The sequence below is a fragment of the Lissotriton helveticus genome, chromosome 1_1, assembly GCF_964261635.1.
Source record: "Lissotriton helveticus chromosome 1_1, aLisHel1.1, whole genome shotgun sequence".
Taxonomy (NCBI): Eukaryota; Metazoa; Chordata; class Amphibia; order Caudata; family Salamandridae; genus Lissotriton; species Lissotriton helveticus.
In genome coordinates this window covers 581,054,832-581,076,603 of record NC_136057.1, presented here as the reverse complement: position 1 = coordinate 581,076,603, position 21,772 = coordinate 581,054,832, and positions in this window count along the sequence as shown.

Genomic DNA, 21,772 nt, shown 5'->3' with positions numbered 1-21,772 from the left:
TATATGATCCAGCACCTCATTACACTGTATGAGGAACAGCATTCTGATCCAGGTCCTCTACATGATGTATTGAACGAGTTACTCCAGTACAGATGGAAAGGTCTAGGTACCGATTTAATTAGTGTCATTCTAGAACAGCGCCACAAATACCGAACATTTCTGAATCCGCATTTTGTTCACGTCTCACCCCCAGAAAGTAAATCATTTTACATGGATAGACAGAATCCATTACGAAAAGTACACCCAGTTAGGACAACGGGTGGTGGTCTAGAACGAGTATTTGTTTACACCCCCATCACAAAAATGGAACTCTTGAAGATGAAGAAGCTAATTCCCTGTCACGATAAAGATCCAGCAGGGTTCCACCGTGAATTAAAGGACATGCTCCGTATGGGAGAATACACGTATCCTGATATCATTAAAATGTTAAAGGTCCTGTTGCCCGCGGGCATATATGAAAAACTCAAGGAAAAAGAATGGGAGGTGGGGGAGAAAAAGATAGATTGGACAGCTTTAGAAGCTGAAGATAATTCACGAGTACCAGGTACCGGTCTTGGGGATAAGCTAAAGAATTGCCCGAGTTATTGATACAAGTTTTGCCAAGATTACTAGCCACGAAAAAGGAAGATTGGGATGCCATCTCAGCCTGTAAACAGAAACAAGATAAAGACACTAGTGATTTTTATTCTAGATTTGAAAAATGTTTTATTATTAATAGTGGTCTGAAAACAAGTAGTGAATCATACCCTCATCTTTTTGTTACCAAACTAGTCGAAAATTCAAGTCCACAAGTTAAAAATCGAGTCCTGAAAGTCGAAAGTACCTGGCAAGCTAATACTCCGTCACAGATGCTTCAAATGCTCCAGTATCACCAGAACAGAATCAGGGAAGAGCAGGAACACGAAAGGAGACGTATGAAAGACACGAAAATGAAAGTATTAGTTGCACAATCTGTTCCACAAGACAGTCAGAAGAGGGGTCCGAATCAAGCCAGTCATCCTGCGGTTCCCGTTAAGGGGACCTGCAATTACTGTAAACAGCCAGGTCATTTTATAAACGAGTGTGCAGTTCTGAAACACAACATAGCTACTGGTAAAACTAAAGAAAGGCCACGTCCGCCTAGACAAGAACAAGTTTCACAGACTTCTCAGCCACCACAGAATGCACAACAGACAGTTACAGTACCGCAGCCTATCGCTGCAACACAGCATGTTACACAGCAGATGTACCAGTATGCACAGACAGAGTATCCAGATTACCAGCCGTATTCATGAAACAGCCTAGAGAGGGAGGTAGGCTTGCCTCTCATCGAGATACCTGTAGATCAAGAGGGTCCCTATGTACACAGTCAAGTATTAGGGAAAGACAGAAAGTTTCTGATTGATACAGGGGCAAGTAGGACTACCATCAGTCATGACGAGGTTCCAGGGGCTCCGCTCTCAGGCTCTAGAAATGTTTCCCTTGGATTTTCAGGAAAGCCTATTGTTAATGAAATATCGAAACCAGTTACTCTAGAAGTCGGTCCATTGTCCCGAACTACAGATCTGTTACTCACGAAATCTTGTCCAGAAAATTTGTTAGGCATTAAGACATTAAAAGAATTAGGAGCAGTCATATGTTTCCTCCCCAGAAGGGGTCAGCCTGTTCCTCCGAGATTTTAAAGGTCATTATGTATTACGTGATTTTGATCCAAGATTATTGAATGTACCACAGCATTTATGGGCGCAAGGTCCAACTGATGTAGGTTGTATGCATATCACACCCCATCGTGTGACTCTAAAGCAAGGTGTTGTTTTACCCCGAATCAGACAGTACAAATTGCCACCTGAGGCTGTAGCAGCCTTATCCAAAATTATTGACGAACTTATTGCCCAAGGAGTGGTTGTAGAAACTGACTCCAACGTATGTAATTCTCCTATCATTCCAGTCCTGAAACGTACTGATCCAAATGCACCTCCAGTATATCGATTAGTGATTGACCTTCGAGAACTTAATAAATGTATCATACCCCAGTACCCAGTAGTCCCAGATATTTCATCGCTCTTGACAGCCATTGATTCTGAAGCTACGTTCTTCTCAGTTATCGATCTCAAGAACGCATTTTTCAGTGTCCCCATTCATCCAGACAGCCAGTTCCTTTTCGGATTCTGTTTAAATGGAAGAAGCTATAAATTTACACGAGCACCTCAAGGTTTCACAGAAAGTCCTAGCATTTACAGTCAAGCACTCAAGAGACAACTAGACAATATTCACATGCCAACTGACACTGCCTTGCTCCAGTATGTCGATGATCTACTGATCACAGCCCGTTCTGAACGTGACTGCGAGCGTGCGTCACTTACAGTTCTGTATTTTCTGGCCGAGATGGGGCACAAGGTGTCCCCTTCCAAATTACAATTCTGTGTCCAGCAAGTGGTCTACTTGGGACACTTACTGTCCAAGAGGGGTAGGCAGTTGACACCTGACCGTATCCAGTTAATAGCACGTCTTCCACAGCCCAAGACACAGAAGGAGGTACGAGCTTTCATCGGCCTCACTTCTTACTGCAGACAATGGATTCCTCAGTATGTATTTCTAGCCAAGCCATTGATACAGTTAACGACACAGGAGGCAGCCACATCGACTGTCCTCCCTTGGACCCAGGAACATACACTTGTTTTTAATGAGTTAAAGAAAGCTTTATGCCAAGCACCTGTTCTAGCAACACCGAACTACAGTAAGCCTTTTACACTTTTTGTCACAGAACGTGATGGTACTGCATTATCTGTTCTCACACAAGATCAAGCAGGACAATACAAGCCCTGTGCTTATTTTTCGAGCACATTAGATCCAGTGGCCCAGGCTCTGCCTGCGTGCCTCAAGTCAGTCGCAGCCACAGCTCTAGCTATCAGACAAAGTGATTCCATAGTGTTAGGACATTCCCTGACAGTACAAGTTCCACACTCCGTGGAAGTTCTTTTAAACCGAACACAGACTCAGCACTTGACAATTGCACGTTTAACAGGTTATGAACTGACACTATTTCAGCCACACATAGAAATCAGACGCTGCAACATTTTAAATCCAGCTACACTGTTACCGTCAGTTACTTCAAATCCTGCCACACATGACTATGTGGAAGTTGTTAACACCATGACAAAGCCAAGACAAGACTTGACAGACATTGCATTACCTGATCCCGACCTGACACTTTATGTGGATGGTTCATGTATGAGAACAAGTACAGGAGAACTAGTAGCCGCGTATGCAGTGACTACTGACACCGAAGTTATAGAAACACATCGTATTGACACCCTGTCTGCTCAAGCAGCAGAGCTAGTCGCTCTGACCCAAGCCTGCATACGTGCCAAGAACCTGAAAGTGAATATATACACAGATTCACGTTATGCATTCGGAGTCGTACACAACTTTGGAGTGCTCTGGCAGGAACGAGGTTTCATGACTTCTCATGGAACCAAGATTCAGCATGGTCTCCTCATTCAAGCTCTGTTAGATGCAATACATTTACCGACAGCTATCGCTATCATGAAGTGCAAGGCACATACGAAAGTCACTGATATTATTTCCCAAGGTAACGATCTAGCAGATCGAACAGCCAAGCTCACAGCTCAGACTCCAGACATTCCAGTTAACACGACACTGACACACATTCCAGAACAGACTACTTGTATGACAGTTAAGGACCCTACACAAGATGTCATAGACATACAGTTACATGCTACTCCCGAAGAAATCAAGAAATGGTCCGAACAAGGAGGGGTCCAGACAGATCAAGGATGGTTGACGAAGGGAAAAGCCACATGGTTTCTCCCCGACTCTATGGTTCAAGTCATTATTAACACCGCACATAGTCCAGCACATCTAGGAGAAAAAGCTATGTTAGACAGTATTCAGAACCTCTGGTTCAACAAGCATTTACGAGCAGCAGCCAAGCAGAAAGTACGTACCTGTATGATATGTTGTCAGTTCAATCCAGGTAAAAGTGTCCCGGTGGAACAAGGTGGATTCCAACCTCCTGACCACCCTTTTGAAGTCCTCCAGATGGATTATATTCAGATGGAGCGATGTCGAGGTTTCAAGTATGTCCTCGTAGTTGTATGCGCTTTGTCCAGGTGGACAGAAGCATATCCAGTTCCAGATTACACAGCTGCGACCACTGCCAGGCAGTTGGTTCGTGAGTTCTTTCCCCGCTATGGATTACCTAGGGTCGTGTATTCAGATAACGGCCAGCCATTCTCATCCGAGCTCATGAAACAAGTTTCCCTTCTGTTAGGGTACCAGTGGAAGTTCCATTGTGTACGCCATCCTGAAGCAGCCGGTCTCGTAGAGAGACATAACCAGACTTTGAAAATCCGCATTGCTAAAGTGTGTGTAGAAAAAGGTGTAGATTGGTTAGTAGCCCTACCAGTTGCTCTTTTTTATATGAGAATGGTTGCACATTCCAGATCAGGTCTGTCCCCGTACGAGGTCGTATTCGGCCGCCCTCCAAACATGTGGGGTACACCTAGACCCCGTAGCATTACAGACGTTTCCAGTAATATGCTGACAGATTACCTAGCTTCCTTGATGTCTGCCCTACACTCTTGTCGTTCACAGGTTGCCGCTGCATTTCCAGACAACACTGAGGTGAAACCGCATGAAGTCGTTCCGGGAGAATTCGTCCTGGTGCGTAATTTTGATCGTTCAAGTCCGTTGGAGCCCCGTTGGAAGGAGCCCCAGCTGGTGTTATTGACAACAAGGACCGCCGTCAAGCTCGAGGGTCGTAAAGGCTGGGTGCATACCAGCCATATCAAGAAATTCCATGGATTGCGACAAAAGACATTTATCAAAGACTGCCCTATTCTTAAGGACTGCCCAAAGACAGACTCTGAATTCAAACTTCCCCTGTTAGAGAAAACTCCGCAGCAGGAGTATAAAGCAAAACTCCGGTCTAGTAAAGTAAGTCAGCCAGTTTAATTGTCTAAGTCCCTCTCGGGTGAAACGGTTAGACAGGTTCCTGACATGTATGAGACAGACCCACACAGTGAGAGAGTTAGTCAAAACTCTAAAAGATGTATTATCGTTCTATTCTTTTTATTATTCTTGAGTCTTATGGTTACATGCATAAGTTATGCTTTACATTTATGTTTTCCTATTTCACATGTACATATGTTTTCTAATGTTACAGTAGAGCACACATTTAGTGATCTGCCTCCTCACGAGCTATCCTATCGTCTTGCTATGCGTAACAACACTTTTATCCGAATGTTGCACTATTCACACCAGACCAGCAATGCCACTAATTGTTGGGTGTGTGGTCGACTCCCCCCTTTCCAGACACCGAAGGGAGTTCTGCCACTTTTTCCCTATCCGTTTTCACATAATGGTTCGTGTGGAGCATGGTCCACGTTAACGTCATCCTCCACTGATATGTCCCTTCTGAATCGAACATGTTTCCCAGACAAGCAAGGTCTTTCCCATAGAACAGGGTTAGATCTAGAAAATGAAGTATATGATTTAGGTAATTATTCCTCGAATTTCATGGTTTTGAATGTTCAGTCCGATACTACTCCAGATTTGCCTACTATTTCAGTACTACCAGTCAAAGGCGAATTATGTGTCAGAAAGAATGGTTCCGCACATGTAAGACATCGTGATTGTACTACTGTGGTCAAGTATAGTGACAGTGGGAAATCTATTTTCAAAGCCTCACGTCATTCTTATTTTGTTTGTGGTCAGACCGCATATGTTCGTCTGCCCCTTGATTGGGATGGAACATGTTATATTGCCTTCCTACTGCCACCAGTTTTTCTAGCCCCATCCGATTATCACAGAAACACACATCTAGTACACGTTAGACCTAGAAGGGAGACCGAGTCCCCAATTGTCGATCAAACTGAAACTGCTCTAGAACAATATCAAGACTTCAATAAAGGTTTCTTTTTCTTTATAGGTCCTGTCCAGAATAGTAAGTTAATACGTAGGTTAACCAGAACCCTTGAAGCAGTAGTGAATGAGACTACTTCCGCTCTAGGTAACTTAACCGAAGAGCAATCTGCTATGCGTATTGTTGTGCTCCAAAATCGTCTCGTTCTTGACGTCATATTGGCCGATAGAGGTGGAGCTTGTAGAGTCATCGGATCTAGTTGCTGCATTTTCATTCCTAATAACGCGCCGTCTGTTTATTCAGCTATAACCAGACTTCATAAAATTGCCCATCAGTTACACCAGAATCCAGGCACCTGGACGTGGTCCGGTTGGCTCTGGAGTATCATATCTGTCTGGGGATGGAAAGTATTGTCATTCCTAGGTATAGCAGTAATGATCATATTCAGTTGCTGCCTCTGTTTACAATGTGGCCCTGCGATTTGCGGCATGTGTGCTACCTCTTGTATTCCTAGTCCTAAGTCCCGTTCTAAGACAATTCGAGACGAGCAAATGATGCTATATGAACAGATAGATGGTATCATGAATATTGATGTTTCCTGATGGAAACGTAGGGCACAAGGAGGGAATGCGGAAAAGTAAATTTTGCCATGTTATATGTGCCTACGTGTTCCCCATCCTATGTTATATGTGCATGATCGATATGCATGTATCCCCCTATGATCGATTAAAGACGCAATTATAGTTGTGTCCAACTCTAGTATGCCAGTATCCAGTTCTCGTGAAAACAACGAGTATTAGGCCTATGTTGCCACGTTTTACAGTGTGCACGTTAATTCATTGAATTGTCCCCGTTCCTAGGCCTCAAAAGGGCCCGGACATCAGATTCAAGCTCCAGTCTTCTGAACCCTCTCCGAGGAGCGATGCAGCCCCCACCTGCATCCCTGACCCTTCACTTACTTCCTGCCACGCCGTGCCCGGCCCGGCCTGGCTCTGCCTGCCTGTCTGCCAAGAGTATGTTATGCTTCTAGTTATCAGTCCAGCCCTCCTTCTCTGCATTCCTAAGCTACTGAATCGCATCAATAGTTTCAGCCATGGTCTAGCCTTTCTGTCTCCATGTAAGAGAAATACTGTATTAATATTCATAGAATATTCCTCGCACACGCAATACATGTAGAATAATGCATGCACCAGTCTTAGTGTCAAGTAGCCTTTGCCCTGATAACTTTTGGATTCTATCAACATGTACTCCAAACACCAGATACCAGATATGCTATAGGTACATGTCGTCCTGACACCGCAGACTTTAGTCTCCTCTTCTAGCGCAGAAGTCATAGCCCCAGTTCTTCCTGGTAACACGTCATTGCCCGTTTGCGCGCACCACTAGGTTAAAGGTCCCAGCTGCTCAGGTAGCCCCTTCCATGTTTCCGCCCCATTTATGACACTTCTGTGACGTCTTCATCACATGTCTATGTATACGCCCTGTACACGCCTTCTTGTTACACCCATTTTGTCCTTATCTTTCGCGACTGCTACGAGTTACGCCTACTGCTACGCCTATTGTATGCAATGTAATGTAATGTATTATACTATATATATGCTGCACTGTCGATGAGGCATTGCAGCTGCCATCCATCCTATTTCCGTGCAGGCTATCCCGTTCCTGTCCCTTCCCTTATGCATGATTAAAGCCTGTTAGACTCAGATACCTCGAATCCTGTCTCTTATTTATTGAGCTATCTGTTTTATTCACTGTATTCAAAAATAGTACCGGTAATTAATTATTTATTTACCACAGACGCAGGAGGACTAAGTGCGCTTCCTCATGGCCATGATGTCCCTCACTCCACCGATGGCCTACGCCGCGGCTTAGGGCCCAGCGGACCCGTCTGGGGGCACTGGCGGGTCTGGTGCTTTGCCCCCGCCGCCGTCACTCGCTTTGGCTCTGACGCTGGTGGCGCCTTCGCCCCCGGCCCCGCTGGGACAGACAGGATCCGATTGGTGATCCTGGTCCTCGCTGGTTCACCTCACAACCTCACCGGCAACAGTCCCCCAGGTGTCACCCTTGGAGCCGTCCTCGGGTTGTGCTGCCCCCGATACCACACACTATATGGTTCTGGCGTGGGAACTGTGTGGCAGAACACCACTTTTAATGCTGCATGGGGAGGTAAACTTCAACGAGCCGGGCACAGCTTATGACTACCCTAATTATCAGGTAATGGGTGATAAGGAGTATTGGGAGGGTTCAGAAGACCCACTGACACGTGAGTGTCAGTCCCAAGACAACAGGACAGGTGGACTGGGGGATGTGAGTGGTCTGGACACCTCGTCAGACACTGGTAATGTCTCTACTCCAAACGTGTCTTTGGATGAGCGGGCAACGTACAGTGTTGTGTTTACGTGGGCGGCCGAAGCCTTGCCCCTTCATCTCCCCGTTGCGGCCGTGAGGAGCAACCTCCTCACTGAGCTCCTTAAACTGCAGTCAAGCTCTGCAGAGCCTCTGCAGCCATTTCATGAGGAATTGACTGATGCTATATTTGCCACCATGCCCAGGCCTGCTGCAGGTTTGGCTGTAGATAGGCACGTTGCCAGACGCCCACACCCCTCCCTGGACGACCCATGTTTCCTGTCCTCCCACCCCACCCCAGAGAGCATGGGCATCCAGGCCTCCAAATCACATACCGCATTCCCGTTTGCTCCGCTGGACAGGGTATCCAAGAGGTATGAGCAGTACGGAAAGATGGTATTATCCTCCCTGAGTCTGGGACTGAGGTCTTCCAACATCACATGCCTCTTTTTCCGCTACACACACTCTCTGTGGGACACGGTTGTGGAACTGATGCCAGATAGCGGGTTGTAGGTACGGGCAATACTTGGCCAAGCCCTTGTAGAATACCGATCTGCAACACGGTATTCGATCCGGTGTGGGCTGGATAGCACCGACTCACTGGGCAGAGCGATGGCATCCACGGAGGCAATTAGTTGCAAAGCCTGGTATGTATTCCAAGTTAGGAATATGGTACTAACTACTGTTCCTTACCGAAATTTTGTTACAAAAGGTAAGTAACTAGTTCATACTGTTCAGTATATCTGCTGTAGGAGCATCTATGTTGGGTCCTTGCCGTGATGGCAGGGTTTCTAATGTACGCACACCATGCCACTTGTGCAAAATAACCGCTCATATATGTGATGGCATCACAGACCATTTGTCACAAATCTCACATTTATGCTGTCTGATGATGTCCATGTAATAGTTGTGGAAATATCACACCGCAATAGGAATAGGTCTGATCTGTGCAAATGATGGCACATGTGATGTGGGTGTGTGTATTGCTGTCAGCTGTCTGGATGTGCAGACAACCTCCTCATGCAATTTACGTGACGTGTGTCACTGACATGATACATTGTCATGCTCACTCAGACCTTCCCATCAGATTATTTGTATGCATGTCATATCCATTCCACAGACCACAGGTCTTTTACTCTTCACGGAGGAGTGGCTGGCAGCTGGCACATGTTTCCTCAGTGTGTATCCCACGCCACACTCAAAATTGTCTAGATTTGTTGAAGCAGTGTTGCTTGTGCCATGTACATTGTTATTGTCTTTGTCTGACAGTTGTACACATTTTCTACTAATTATGGTTTGCAGGGCACCCCCTCTGGAAAGGCCGTTGCCAGACTTGGAAGCCATGAGGGAACGTAATTGCATACGGCGTTACCGCTTCGGCAGACAGTTGATCAAGGACCTGACTGACAGGCTGGAGGTACACCTGCAACCACGACATAGGTATCCAACGGCTCTGACACCCAAGGTAAAGGTGATGGCAGCCCTACATTTCTTTGCCACAGGTACGTTCTAATTTACCATAGCTGATGTGGGAGGGATGTCTCAGACAATGTTCAGCCGTGTATTGTCCGATGTATTGGCAGCTATGTTGCTGCACCTTGATGAATTCATTACATTCCCTACTCCAGAACAGTTGACACATGTCAAGGGGGAATTCTATGCCCTGGGGCGCATTCCACATGTAATTGGTGCAATTGATGGTACACATGTTACTCTGGTGCCACCACAGGCTCAGGAGCAAGTGTACCGCAACAGGAAACACTACCACTCGATAAATGCCCTAGTGGTGTGTCTTGCCAACATGATTATCTCACATGTTTCTGCACGTTTTCCAGGATCGTGCCACGATGCTTTCATCATGAGGCGTAGCAGGGTACCACAGATGATGCTGCAGCTGCACAACCACCGAGCATGTCTTGTTGGTGGGTAAACTGGATCACTGAAATAATATCGAGGGACAGAATATCGACCATCAAAAATATCGTTGACAAAATATCGACAGTCAAAATATCGAGTTTCTATCTACAAACAGGTAAGTACAAAAATATCGAGTTAAAAATATCGTTTACAAAAATATAGTTGTAAACAATATCGTATTTACTAAAAACAGTGTTAAATTAAATTAATATTAATAATTAATTACTAAAATATACTTAAAATTACTTAAATTAACTTATAATAATTAAATAATTAATGATAGTTAAATAAATATTTTTTTATTTCGTATTTATTAAAACATATATATATAGTAACAAAATATAATAAAATAATACCCAAAAACTGAAAACTGACCCTGAACCCTAAAAATACCCCTTTACCCAAAAACCCAAAACTGACCCTGAACCCTAAAAATACCCCTTTACCCAAAAACTGAAAACTGACCCTAAACCCTACGCCTTTACCCAAAAACTGAAAACTGACCCTGAACCCTAAAAATACCCCTTTACCCAAAAACCCAAAACTGACCCTGAACCCTAAAAATACCCCTTTACCCAAAAACCCAAAACTGACCCGGAACCCTAAAAATACCCCTTTACCCAAAACCCCAAAACTGACCCTGAACCCTAAAAATAAAAACGAATTTTTTTACTATCTATATTATATACTTACATATTTTCACTTTCTATATTATTTACAGTCGATATTACTTCACTTACCTAAAAAACGATATTTTGGCTGTCTATATTCTGTCCTGTCGATATTTTGTCCAAACGATATTTTTGACTCGATATTCTGTCCAAACGATATTTTGGAGTCGATATTCTGTCTGTGCACCGGGTAAACTCTGTCAGCTATGTATGTCAGTATGTCAATTGTTCATGGGCTGCATCATATTACACACTCATTTCCATGATGTCAATTTGCAGGAGACGCAGGATATCCAAACATGCAGTGGCTAATGACTCCCCTACGCAACCCCAGGACAGCTGCAGACCAGCGGTACAACAATGCTCATGGGAAGACCAGGCGGGTGATTGAGCGAACATTTGGACTCCTGAAGAGCCGGTTCAGGTGCCTGGACAAGACAGGCGGAGCCCTCCAATACACCCCACGCAAGGTGTGTGACATCTTCACCATGTGCTGCATGCTACACAACATGGCAGTGGTGAAGGCCGTGCCATTCTACCTTGATCCTGATGAGCTGGAACATCGGCCCGTTGAGGATGAAGCCCTTGCCCAGGATGCCAGTGACGAGGAGGATGAAGATGATATCCGGAGTGAGTCATAGGTGCTTTTTGGTTAAACAAGTACTATAGAGATGGATGGATAGCATGCTCTGTATGCAACTGACTGCATGCAATGTCACTTGGATGTTTGTTGTGCAGTGTCACACAGGTGCAGATGTAATGCAACACACATACGTGCTATGTGTGTACTTGGAATGTACAGGTGTACTACAACATCAGGCTATTCAACAGGACAATGTCAGAATGACATTATACGGAACTTGACCTCTTGTGTGCCTCTCATCCCCAGGTCGCCCTGCATGTTGTCCGTTGGGGTCATCGTGGTCAGCCTGCTATTGCTCATAATGATTGCAACGTCAGCAGAATCACCGGAGCATACATGGAAATGTTGAGAAGTCCTTTTGGGTAAGGACTCATGTGCGGCTGTTTAGCGTTGGTATGGTTTCAAATGTGTGGTACATGTTCATGCGCATGTAGTAACACCATGCATACATGCAACAACATAATGTTTCTTATTACATGTATGCCCACTCCAATGACAGGATAGTCACCCCATCTGACAGTCATCTGTTGTAGGTTTAGACTCGGGTGAATGCATCAATGTGTGTAGACATTGACACTGCAACATCGCATATACCATGGTTTGACATTGTGTTAGAGGTCACAACCACGGACTCTGTGGGGGATTGCTGCCTCACCGTGTGCATTAGAATGTGTCTGGTTGTTCACCTCCACCTTGTGGGCCAGTCCACTTTGTTTCCAAAAAAAACATGTCGTGTAGGTGTGGCCCAGTGTATGTTCCACATGTTTAGACAACTGTCCAGTGATTCTGTTCGCCTGGATGCATTGCCCCTTGTTGCAGTATGTCATGTCACTGTCATGTCGTTACCTCAGTGCATGTTGAGAATTCTGCAACGCCAGCCTTCACAGTGAGTAGCAGTTCTGTTTTCATTCACATGATGCCATGTATGTTTAGCATTAGACATGACAATGTTGGGCTGATGCATATATGAATTATTGTGTTGTACCAGTGAAATGCGGTCATTCACATGAATCTCTTGTCCCGTGCAGCATTTCTGTGCAATGGTAGGGTATCATTATGTGGCTTGGATCAACATCACTTGCTGTTGAGATATTTTCAACCTGCTTCTCATGTTTAGCATAGTGATGCTAAGTTGATAGAGCAAAAGACTGGCTACAGAGTGCCTTCATTGCATGTAGGTCATTAGCTTCCTCATCATATGTGATTCTTACAGCTGTTGTGGGTGTTGTCAAGTTTGCCTACATGGCCCTTACGGGTACACATAATCAAATACAGATATGACACTTTGAGTAAGTAGCATTGCCATATATTTTAATTTGTTTGTAGGGTCCACATCATCAGAGACAGTGAAATATTTTTTGTCCAGATAGATCCCATTGCATGGTAGCTGACTTGTGAGCGTTACACAAGACTCAAATAGATGACAGACTGTCCTAGGTTTCATGTGTCCGTGTTACAGCATCGGATCTCATGTGATAGCATTATGACTGATCTCTAATTGGCTACAGTCGTTACACTTCACAGGTGTGACTGGTACAGTGTATCTCATGAGGTATTTATAGTGTCAGTGATTGAAAAACTACTCCTAATCGTTATTTGCCTCTGTTTCAGGTCTCCCTCCCTGCAGTTCCCATCCTCTCCTTCCCTCGCCTGATCACCCTTTTGTGTCTGTCATTTGTACTCAGACCAAGGGGCTATTTGGAGGTGGAACCCTTTGAGCATCACACCACTCTGATGAAGAAAGGTAAGCCCAGTCCCTGGCAGGCTTGTAGCAAATCGTTCTGCTGCATTACAGGTGACATCATTCATAGACTTTTTTTGTCTTCTTGCCAATGCCAATGACCATGTATGTTTGATAATGCTTCATGGGCTCACAAGGTAAATCATCATGATGTGCATGACGTGTTATTTCGACTGAATATTGTGCCTCCTTGATGTCAACACACATGTCCTACTTATGTGCATGTATACTATATGGCAAGAAATAACCTCATGCTTGTTATGTGTTTACGTGTCCAGTGACTATATGCATGGTGTTGGTTAAGGCTAAAATACTATATTGTGTGTGAGGTAGATGGCTGTGTAGCTGCTGGTTAGCTTGGAACACACTAACTGTAGTCTACACTTGCTGACGCTGTGTGTCCTGTGCCCCACTTGTCCCTAAGGGGCCTGATCCTGTGACCGAGATCTTTGGTGATTACTGTGCCATATTATTTGCTGTGACCCTGAGTGAAGCAGACACTCCTGCATTCACATGCACATATCACTTTGTGGCTTGCCAATGCCCTTGTGGTATGTGCTTGTTTAGCTAGTTGTCACACCCCTCCTGCCGTCATGTCTTCACTCATTCCTGGTGCTGCATACACAGCCACAATGCAGCGCACACTATCCAGGACAACACACGCCTACTGGATACCCATCCTTCCATCCATTTGTAGAGCATGCTCCAGCCACCCTACACACAGAGAACACCAGACAATCATCCTCCTGGTATCACAATGCCTCAAACTCAGCCATTACAGCTTCTATGCCTGTGTGTGCAACACATTCTGGCAAGACTATGCTGAGCCACATGACATTGTGTCTACGTACCACCAGGTCATGTGCCTTGTACAGCACACACACACCTTCCATAGGCACAATATTGTACAGTGTTACCTTGTCAACACCACAGCAGGAAAATTTGGCTTCCTTACAGTCACGTGGCAGTACACGACCTGGTCACACCACTTCAACATAGCCATCACAGTCAGTCAAGTAGCCACAGGGGACACACACCATGACCACGTCTCTTGGGTGTGGGGTGATTTGGACGTTCTGGTGTAGATAATTGTCAGACGTGGGTAGTTGTTCTGGATGCGTTGCACCCATAACAGGAGTATAGTACTTGTAGCTCCATAGGAGGAGGTCACCTCATCAGGTGAGCTTGGTTAGAGTGCTACAGGCCATTGCCCACAGTCTGTCCTGCCACCCTTGTCCTGTGCGCCATTCATCACATCAACAGTACAGCATCATGCTGATGATAGTTCACATACCTGATGACACAGATGTAGGTACTCCCTACGTGGACAACTAGTTTTGTCACACTGATCTATACACATCAAAGTGCCTCTCCTGGGCCTGGCTGTTATTTCAGTTTTGTGATCCTAACCCCCCTCCAGCATTTACTATCCCTCACTGGTGTGTCTTTCCATCCATGTATCTAGTTGTTAGGAATTAGTGACCAATGTGTGTCCTCACCCGGACTCAGATCCAAGTGTGTGGATGGCTGCAGTTTGTTGAATAGCCTTGTATTTCATACATTTGCAGACACATATCATTTTATACTGTGGGTACAAGATAAGTCCCCGAATGCGTATGATGTTTAAAATATTTATTGGGTGATCTTGTGCAGGAAACGTGAAGAGGTGCTGTACAGAAAGGGGGGGAATCCAAAGTTCACTGCTGGAGATGAGATGCCTTACAGTTTGAGTCAACAGAGTCCAGGCCACAGTGGTTGGCATTATTGGGCAGACTGTGACCAGCATGTCCATGTGGGAGAGTCTCATAGGTGATGCTGTTGCACCCAAGGGCAATATGCCAGGTCCGGTGTCCTGGGAGTTGTACATGGCCCACTGCCACTCAACGTCTTAGCCGTGGACGACCCACCTTCCGTGGGGGACCCTCACGTGCAGGCATGGACGATGCATGGGAAGCTACGTCAGACAGTTCCTCCTCCTCCTCATCCCTCCCTGTGGCTGGTGTTGCACTTTGCCTAGATGTAGCTGGCCTGGTGACACAGGGAGGGTGCTGCATGTTGGCTGCAATCTGACGTATCGATTGGCTCATTTCCCGATGCACCGTCAAGAGCTGAGCCAGACTTGCCTCCACCCGTCCACAATGTTGGTCTTGCCTGGCTATTTGCTCTGCCTGCTGTTCTTTCACCTGGTTGAGGGCCTCCGCTAGCTGGCTTACCTCCCTGGTGTCCCGCCGGTATGCCTCCAGGATGTTAGTCAGTTCAGGCATACCAGGCCCTGCAGCTGACTGTCCAGAATCTCGCCTCCCACTTGCGCCACTCCCACCACCCTGACCCACACGAGCACGGCCTGCGCTTGTGGGCACATCCGATCGACGGGCCCCCGAGTGCTGGCAGGGTGGAGGTTGTGTGCCACCTCAGGGGCGCCCGAAAAAGGGTGTCCCTCATTTTCAGACAGGCTCTCTGGTGGATCATGGGCAGGGCTCTGACCTGTCTGCTGGGATGTGGTGGGAATGGTTCCGGTGTTTGGCAGAGATGTTGCTGGTACAGTTGCTGCAGGGGTTTGGGATCCAGAGGAGCCAGGTTGGTTGGGGTCATCCACAGTGCGTTGAGTGGGGTCGCTGTAGGTGGGGTCAGGGTCCTGCTGAGCCTGGGACTGGGATCCTTCTCCCCCCTGGTTGGGGGGGGCTCCACACGTTGCCCTGTGTGTGGGAGAGAGACACTGTTAATGCACTATCAATTGACATCTTAATTATTTAGCCATTATCACCATCACAGTTCCACAAGCTTTACATTGTTGTCATTGTTCAGTTGTGTATGTAGTGGTAGTAAATTGACATGTACTCTGGGGTATTTTCATTCTTCCATTCTCTTCACAATGACTGACACAACCATTGCTGTGTCTTGTCTTGCCGGGACAACACATATACAGCAGTGCTCGGGTTCACGCAACATCCAGGATACGGTGTAAATCCTTATGTCTGCGTCAAGCATGCACAGAGTTTAGATGTAGCATGTCCATGTAAGAGACAGGGCATAATTTTTTGGGATACATTCTTCTACTTTGGATAGGTGTTGCTGTTCTGTGATGGCCAAACAATGCCAACACCCCTGGACCTGTACACACACTTCTAGATCATGGCTTTGGAACGTGGCACTTCTCCAAGACGCATCACCTTGTCAATACCCATGTCCATGTTGCTACTTAAGTGCATCCACAAGGTTCATGAGATGGGGCACGTGCATTTTGTGAGAGGCACAATGGACAGGAGCATCTGCAATGTGCATGCAAAAGTTGTATGCGTATTCATATGAGTGAGTGTTTAGTTGTGGGACATGACAATTGTGACAGTGTTGCACTCCATTGCCTGTCCCCAGGGGATGAGTTTCTGCAAGGGGGGTGTATGACAGGCCATGCTAGTAGTTTGCGTGTGATTTGCAAGAGTCCATCCTTCATGATTTGGCCGTCCCCTCATGTAGCATGCTGGCACAATCGTGGTTGTGTGTTCCTGCACAGGATGTGTGACCTTGTCCTGGTGTTTGTGTTTGCAATGATCACAGGAGGGACTTGTGCTGCCTACACCTGTGCCCAATGTGTACTACAGAGCTTTCCAACTGTGTGTCCTGACACAGTACAGTGTCGCATGCAAATGGTGGGTGTGTTGCAGGCACTTAGTAGATGACTGTTGGTAATTAGGAGACATCCCTAAACACTCTGCTCTATGGTCTTTATGAGGCCTGTGCAGTGCTTGGGTGCAACTGTGTGTGTGCCCAGGGAGCTGGGGTGAGGTGACTGAGGGAGGAAAACTGAGGGATGGATACAGAGGGAGAGAGGGACACAGAGTGAGGGACGGAGACAGAGGGAGGGAGGAGGGCAACAGAGGGATGGAGACAGGGATGGAGGGAGTTAGAGGGAGGGAGGAGGGCAACAGAGGGATGGAGACAGGGATGGAGGGAGTCAGAGGGAGGGAGGGAGACCGAGGGAGGAGGGCAACAGAGGGATGGAGACAGGGATGGGGGAGTCAGAGGGATGGAGGGAGTTAGAGGGATGGAGGGAGACAGAGGGAGGGAGACATAGGCAGAGGGAGACAGAGAGAGAGGGGGACAGGGATGGAGGGAGTTAGAGGGAGGGAGGGAGACAGAGGGAGGGAGACAGGGATGGAGGGAGTCAGAGGGAGGGAGGAGGGCAACAGAGGGATGGAGACAGGGATGGAGGGAGTCAGAGGGAGGGAGGGAGACCGAGGGAGGAGGGCAACAGAGGGATGGAGACAGGGATGGGGGGAGTCAGAGGGATGGAGGGAGACAGAGGGATGGAGGGAGTCAGAGGGATGGAGGGAGACAGAGGGAGGGAGACATAGGCAGAGGGAGACAGAGAGAGAGGGCGACAGGGATGGAGGGAGTCAGAGGGAGGGAGGGAGGGAGGGAGACAGAGGGAGGGAGACAGGGATGGAGGGAGTCAGAGGGAGGGAGGAAGACAGAGGGAGGGAGTCAGGGATGGAGGGAGTCAGAGGGATGGAGGGAGACAGAGGGAGGGAGACATAGGCTGAGGGAGACAGAGAGAGAGGGCGACAGGGATGGAGGGAGTCAAAGGGAGGGAGGGAGACAGAGGGAGGGAGACAGGGATGGAGGGAGTCAGAGGGGGGGAGGGAGACAGAGGGAGGGAGACAGGGATGGATGGAGTCATAGGGATGGAGGGAGACAGAGGGAGGGAGACATAGGCTGAGGGAGACAGAGAGAGAGGGCGACAGGGATGGAGGGAGTCAAAGGGAGGGAGGGAGACAGAGGGAGGGAGACAGGGATGGAGGGAGTCAGAGGGGGGGAGGGAGACAGAGGGAGGGAGACAGGGATGGAGGGAGTCAGAGGGATGGAGGGAGACAGAGGGAGGGAGACATAGGCAGAGGGAGACAGAGAGAGAGGGCGACAGAGATGGAGGGAGTCAGAGGGACGGAGGGAAACAGAGGGAGGAGGGCAACAGAGGGATGGAGACAGGGATGGGGGGAGTCAGAGGGAGGGAGGGAGACAGGTTGTTTGTGCTCGCTTGCTTGCTACACTGCCTTACTGTGTCCCAAAATGATGCATCTCCGAAAGGTGTGTCAGCAACATGAAATAGTTTATGAGCTGTGGTCTACTATCTTGTGTGATATTTCCCTATCCCTGTGCCTTGGGCATGGTGCTTGGGTATGTCCCTGGGACATATGGGATGGGAGCAGCCTCTTACCCTACACCTTCCCCCCTTTGTGCCTCCCCCTTGCACCTACCCCCATTTGGTTGTGTACTCCTGGGACTCATGGCCACCCACCCCATGCTGCTGGGCACTGTTGTAAGTCCACCCATGTAACATGTGTTTTTTGTACACTCACCAGACTCAACGGCTCCTTCAATTCCGTGTACTCCCACCGGTGGCAGCAGGGCCATGACTTTCTCCTCCCAGGGATGGTATACAGGAGGTCTGCGGGGACCACCGCCTCCAGTGTGGTGTGCAGAGGCGTAGTCCTGGTCCATTTTCTTCTTCACCATCCTCCGCATATCATACCACCTGGCCTGGCATTCCCCCCAGGTGCGCATGATGGGTGCAACGGCATTGACCCGGTCTACGATCCTCTCCCACAGACGTGTTTTTTCTGCCATGCTGGTCTGTCTGACCAATGCGCCAAAGAGCTGTGGCTCGACTCTGATGATTTCATCTGTAAGTATCTCATTCTCCGGGTTAGTGAACTTTGGATTCTTGGGTGTGCTCATGGTGTGGAGTGTATGTGATTGAGGGGGTGATGGTGTGTATGGATGAGGGTGTGTGGGTCTGATTGTGAAGGGGGTGGTGTGGGTGTAGATGAGATAGGGTGTATGTGTGAAGGTGTGTGCCTGCAATTGTTGGTGAGATGTCTGTGTCTTCGCAAGAATGGGTATGTTGCAAAGGATGATGGGTTGTATGTGTGGACCCTTTTATTGGTCAAATAGTGGGTGTGGCTTAATTTGAATTGGTGGTGTGTGTGTTATATGGGGTGGGTGTTAGTGTTGACCTCTGTTTGGCTGTTTGGCTGTGACCAGGACATTGATTCTCAATGGTATGTACACAGGAGACATGTTCAGTGTTGTTGTGCGACTCGTTAGCAAAGTCCTTGTGCTGGTTTAGGTGTTGGCGTTATGTGTGCGTGTCGTACTTGTGCGTGCGATTGACTTGTACGGGCCGTTGGCGGGTGGGGGAGTTCGCGTAGGCTTGATGGGGGGGTGTGCGTGTCGTACTTGTGAGTGCGATTGACTTGTACGGGCCGTTGGCGGGTGGGGGGGTTCGCATAGGCTTGATGGGGTGTGCGTGTCGTACTTGTGTGTGCGATTGACTTGTACGGGACATTGGCGGGTGGGGGGGTTCGCGTAGGCTTGATGGGGGTGTGTGCGTGTCGTACTTGTGCGTGCGATTGACTTGTACGGGCCGTTGGCGGGTGGGGGGTTCGCGTAGGCTTGATGGGGGTGTGTGCGTGTCGTACTTGTGCGTGCGATTGACTTGTACGGGTCGTTGGCGGGTGGGGTGTTCGCGTAGGCTTGATGGGGGGGTGTGCGTGTCGTACTTGTGCGTGCGATTGACTTGTACGGGCCGTTGGCGGGTGGGGGGGTTTGTGTAAGCTTGATGGGGGTGTGCGTGTCGTAATTGTGCGTGCGATTGACTTGTACGGGCCGTTGGCGGGTGGGGGTGTTCGTGTAGGCTTGATGGGGGTGTGCGTGTCGTACTTGTGCGTGCGATTGACTTGTACGGCCCGTTGGCGGGTGGGGGTGTTCACATAGGCTTGATGGGGGGGTGTGCGGGTCGTACTTGTGCGTGCGATTGACTTGTACGGGCCGTTGGCGGGTGGGGGTGTTCGCGTAGGCGTGATGGGGGGGGTCTTTGTCGTACTTGTGCGTGCGATTGACTTGTACGGGCCGTTGGCGGGTCGGGGTGTTCGCGTAGGCTTGATGGGGGGGTGTGCGTGTCGTACTTGTGCGTGCGATTGACTTGTACGGGCTGTTGGCGGGAGGGGGTGTTCGCGTAGGTTTGATGGGGGGTGTGCGTGTCGTACTTGTGCGTGCGATTGACTTGTACGGGCCGCTGGCGGGTGGGGGGGTTCGCGTAGGCTTGATGGGGGGTGTGCGTGTCATACTTGTGCGTGCGATTGACTTGTACGGGCTGTTGGCGGGAGGGGGTGTTCGCGTAGGTTTGATGGGGGGGTGTGCGTGTCGTACTTGTGCGTGCGATTGACTTGTACGGGCCGTTGGCGGGTGGGGGGGTTCGCGTAGGCTTGATGGGGGGTGTGCGTGTCGTACTTGTGCGTGCGATTGACTTGTACAGGCCATTGGCGGGTGGGGGGGTTCGCGTAGGCTTGATGGGGGTGTGCGTGCGATTGACTTGGACGGGCCGTTGGCGGGTGGGGGGTTCGCGTAGGCTTGATGGGGGGGTGTGCGTGTCGTACTTGTGCATGCGATTGACTTGTACGGGCCGTTGGCGGGTGGGGGGTTCGCGTAGGCTTGATGGGGGTGTGCGTGTCGTACTTGTGTGTGCGATTGACTTGTACAGGCCATTGGCGGGTGGGGGGGTTCGCGTAGGCTTGATGGGTGGGTGTGCGTGTTGTACTTGTGCGTGCGATTGACTTGTACGGGCCGTTGGCGGGTGGGGGGTTCGCGTAGGCTTGATGGAGGGGTGTGTGTGTCGTACTTGTGCGTGCGATTGAATTGTACGGGCCGTTGGCGGGTGGGGGTGTTCGCGTAGGCTTGATGGGGGGGCGTGTCGTACTTGTGCGTGCGATTGACTTGTACGGGCTGTTGGCGGGTGGGGGGGTTCGCGTAGGCTTGATGGGGGTGTGCGTGTCGTACTTGTGCGTGCGATTGACTTGTACGGGCCGTTGGCAGGTGGGGGTGTTCGCGTAGGCTTGATAGGGGGGGCGTGTCATACGTGTGCGTGCGATTGACTTGTACGGGCTGTTGGCGGGTGGGGGTGTTCGTGTAGGCTTGATGGGGGTGTGCGTGTCGTACTTGTGCGTGTGATTGACTTGTACGGGCCGTTGGCGGGTGGGGGTGTTCGCGTAGGCTTGATGGGGGGTGTGCGTGTCGTACTTGTGGGTGCGATTGACTTGTACGGGTCGTTGGCGGGTGGGGGTGTTCGCGTAGGCTTGATGGGGGGTGTGTGTCATACTTGTGCGCGCGATTGACTTGTACGGGCCGTTGGCGGGAGGGGGTGTTCGCGTAGGCTTGATGGGGGGGTGTGCGTGTCGTATTTGTGCGTGCGATTGACTTGTACGGGCCGTTGGCGGGTGGGGGGGTTCGCGTAGGCTTGATGGGGGGTGTGCGTGTCGTACTTGTGCATGCGATTGACTTGTACGGGTCATTGCCGGGTGGGGGGGGGTCGCGTAGGCTTGATGGGGGGTGTGCGTGCGATTGACTTGTACGGGTCATTGCCGGGTGGGGGGGTTTGCGTAGGCTTGATGGGGGGGTGTGCGTGTCGTACTTGTGGGTGCGATTGACTTGTACGGGCCGTTGGCGGGTGGGGGGGTTCGCGTAGGCTTGATGGGGGGTGTGCGTGTCGTACTTGTGTGTGCGATTGACTTGTACGGGCCATTGGTGGGTGGGGG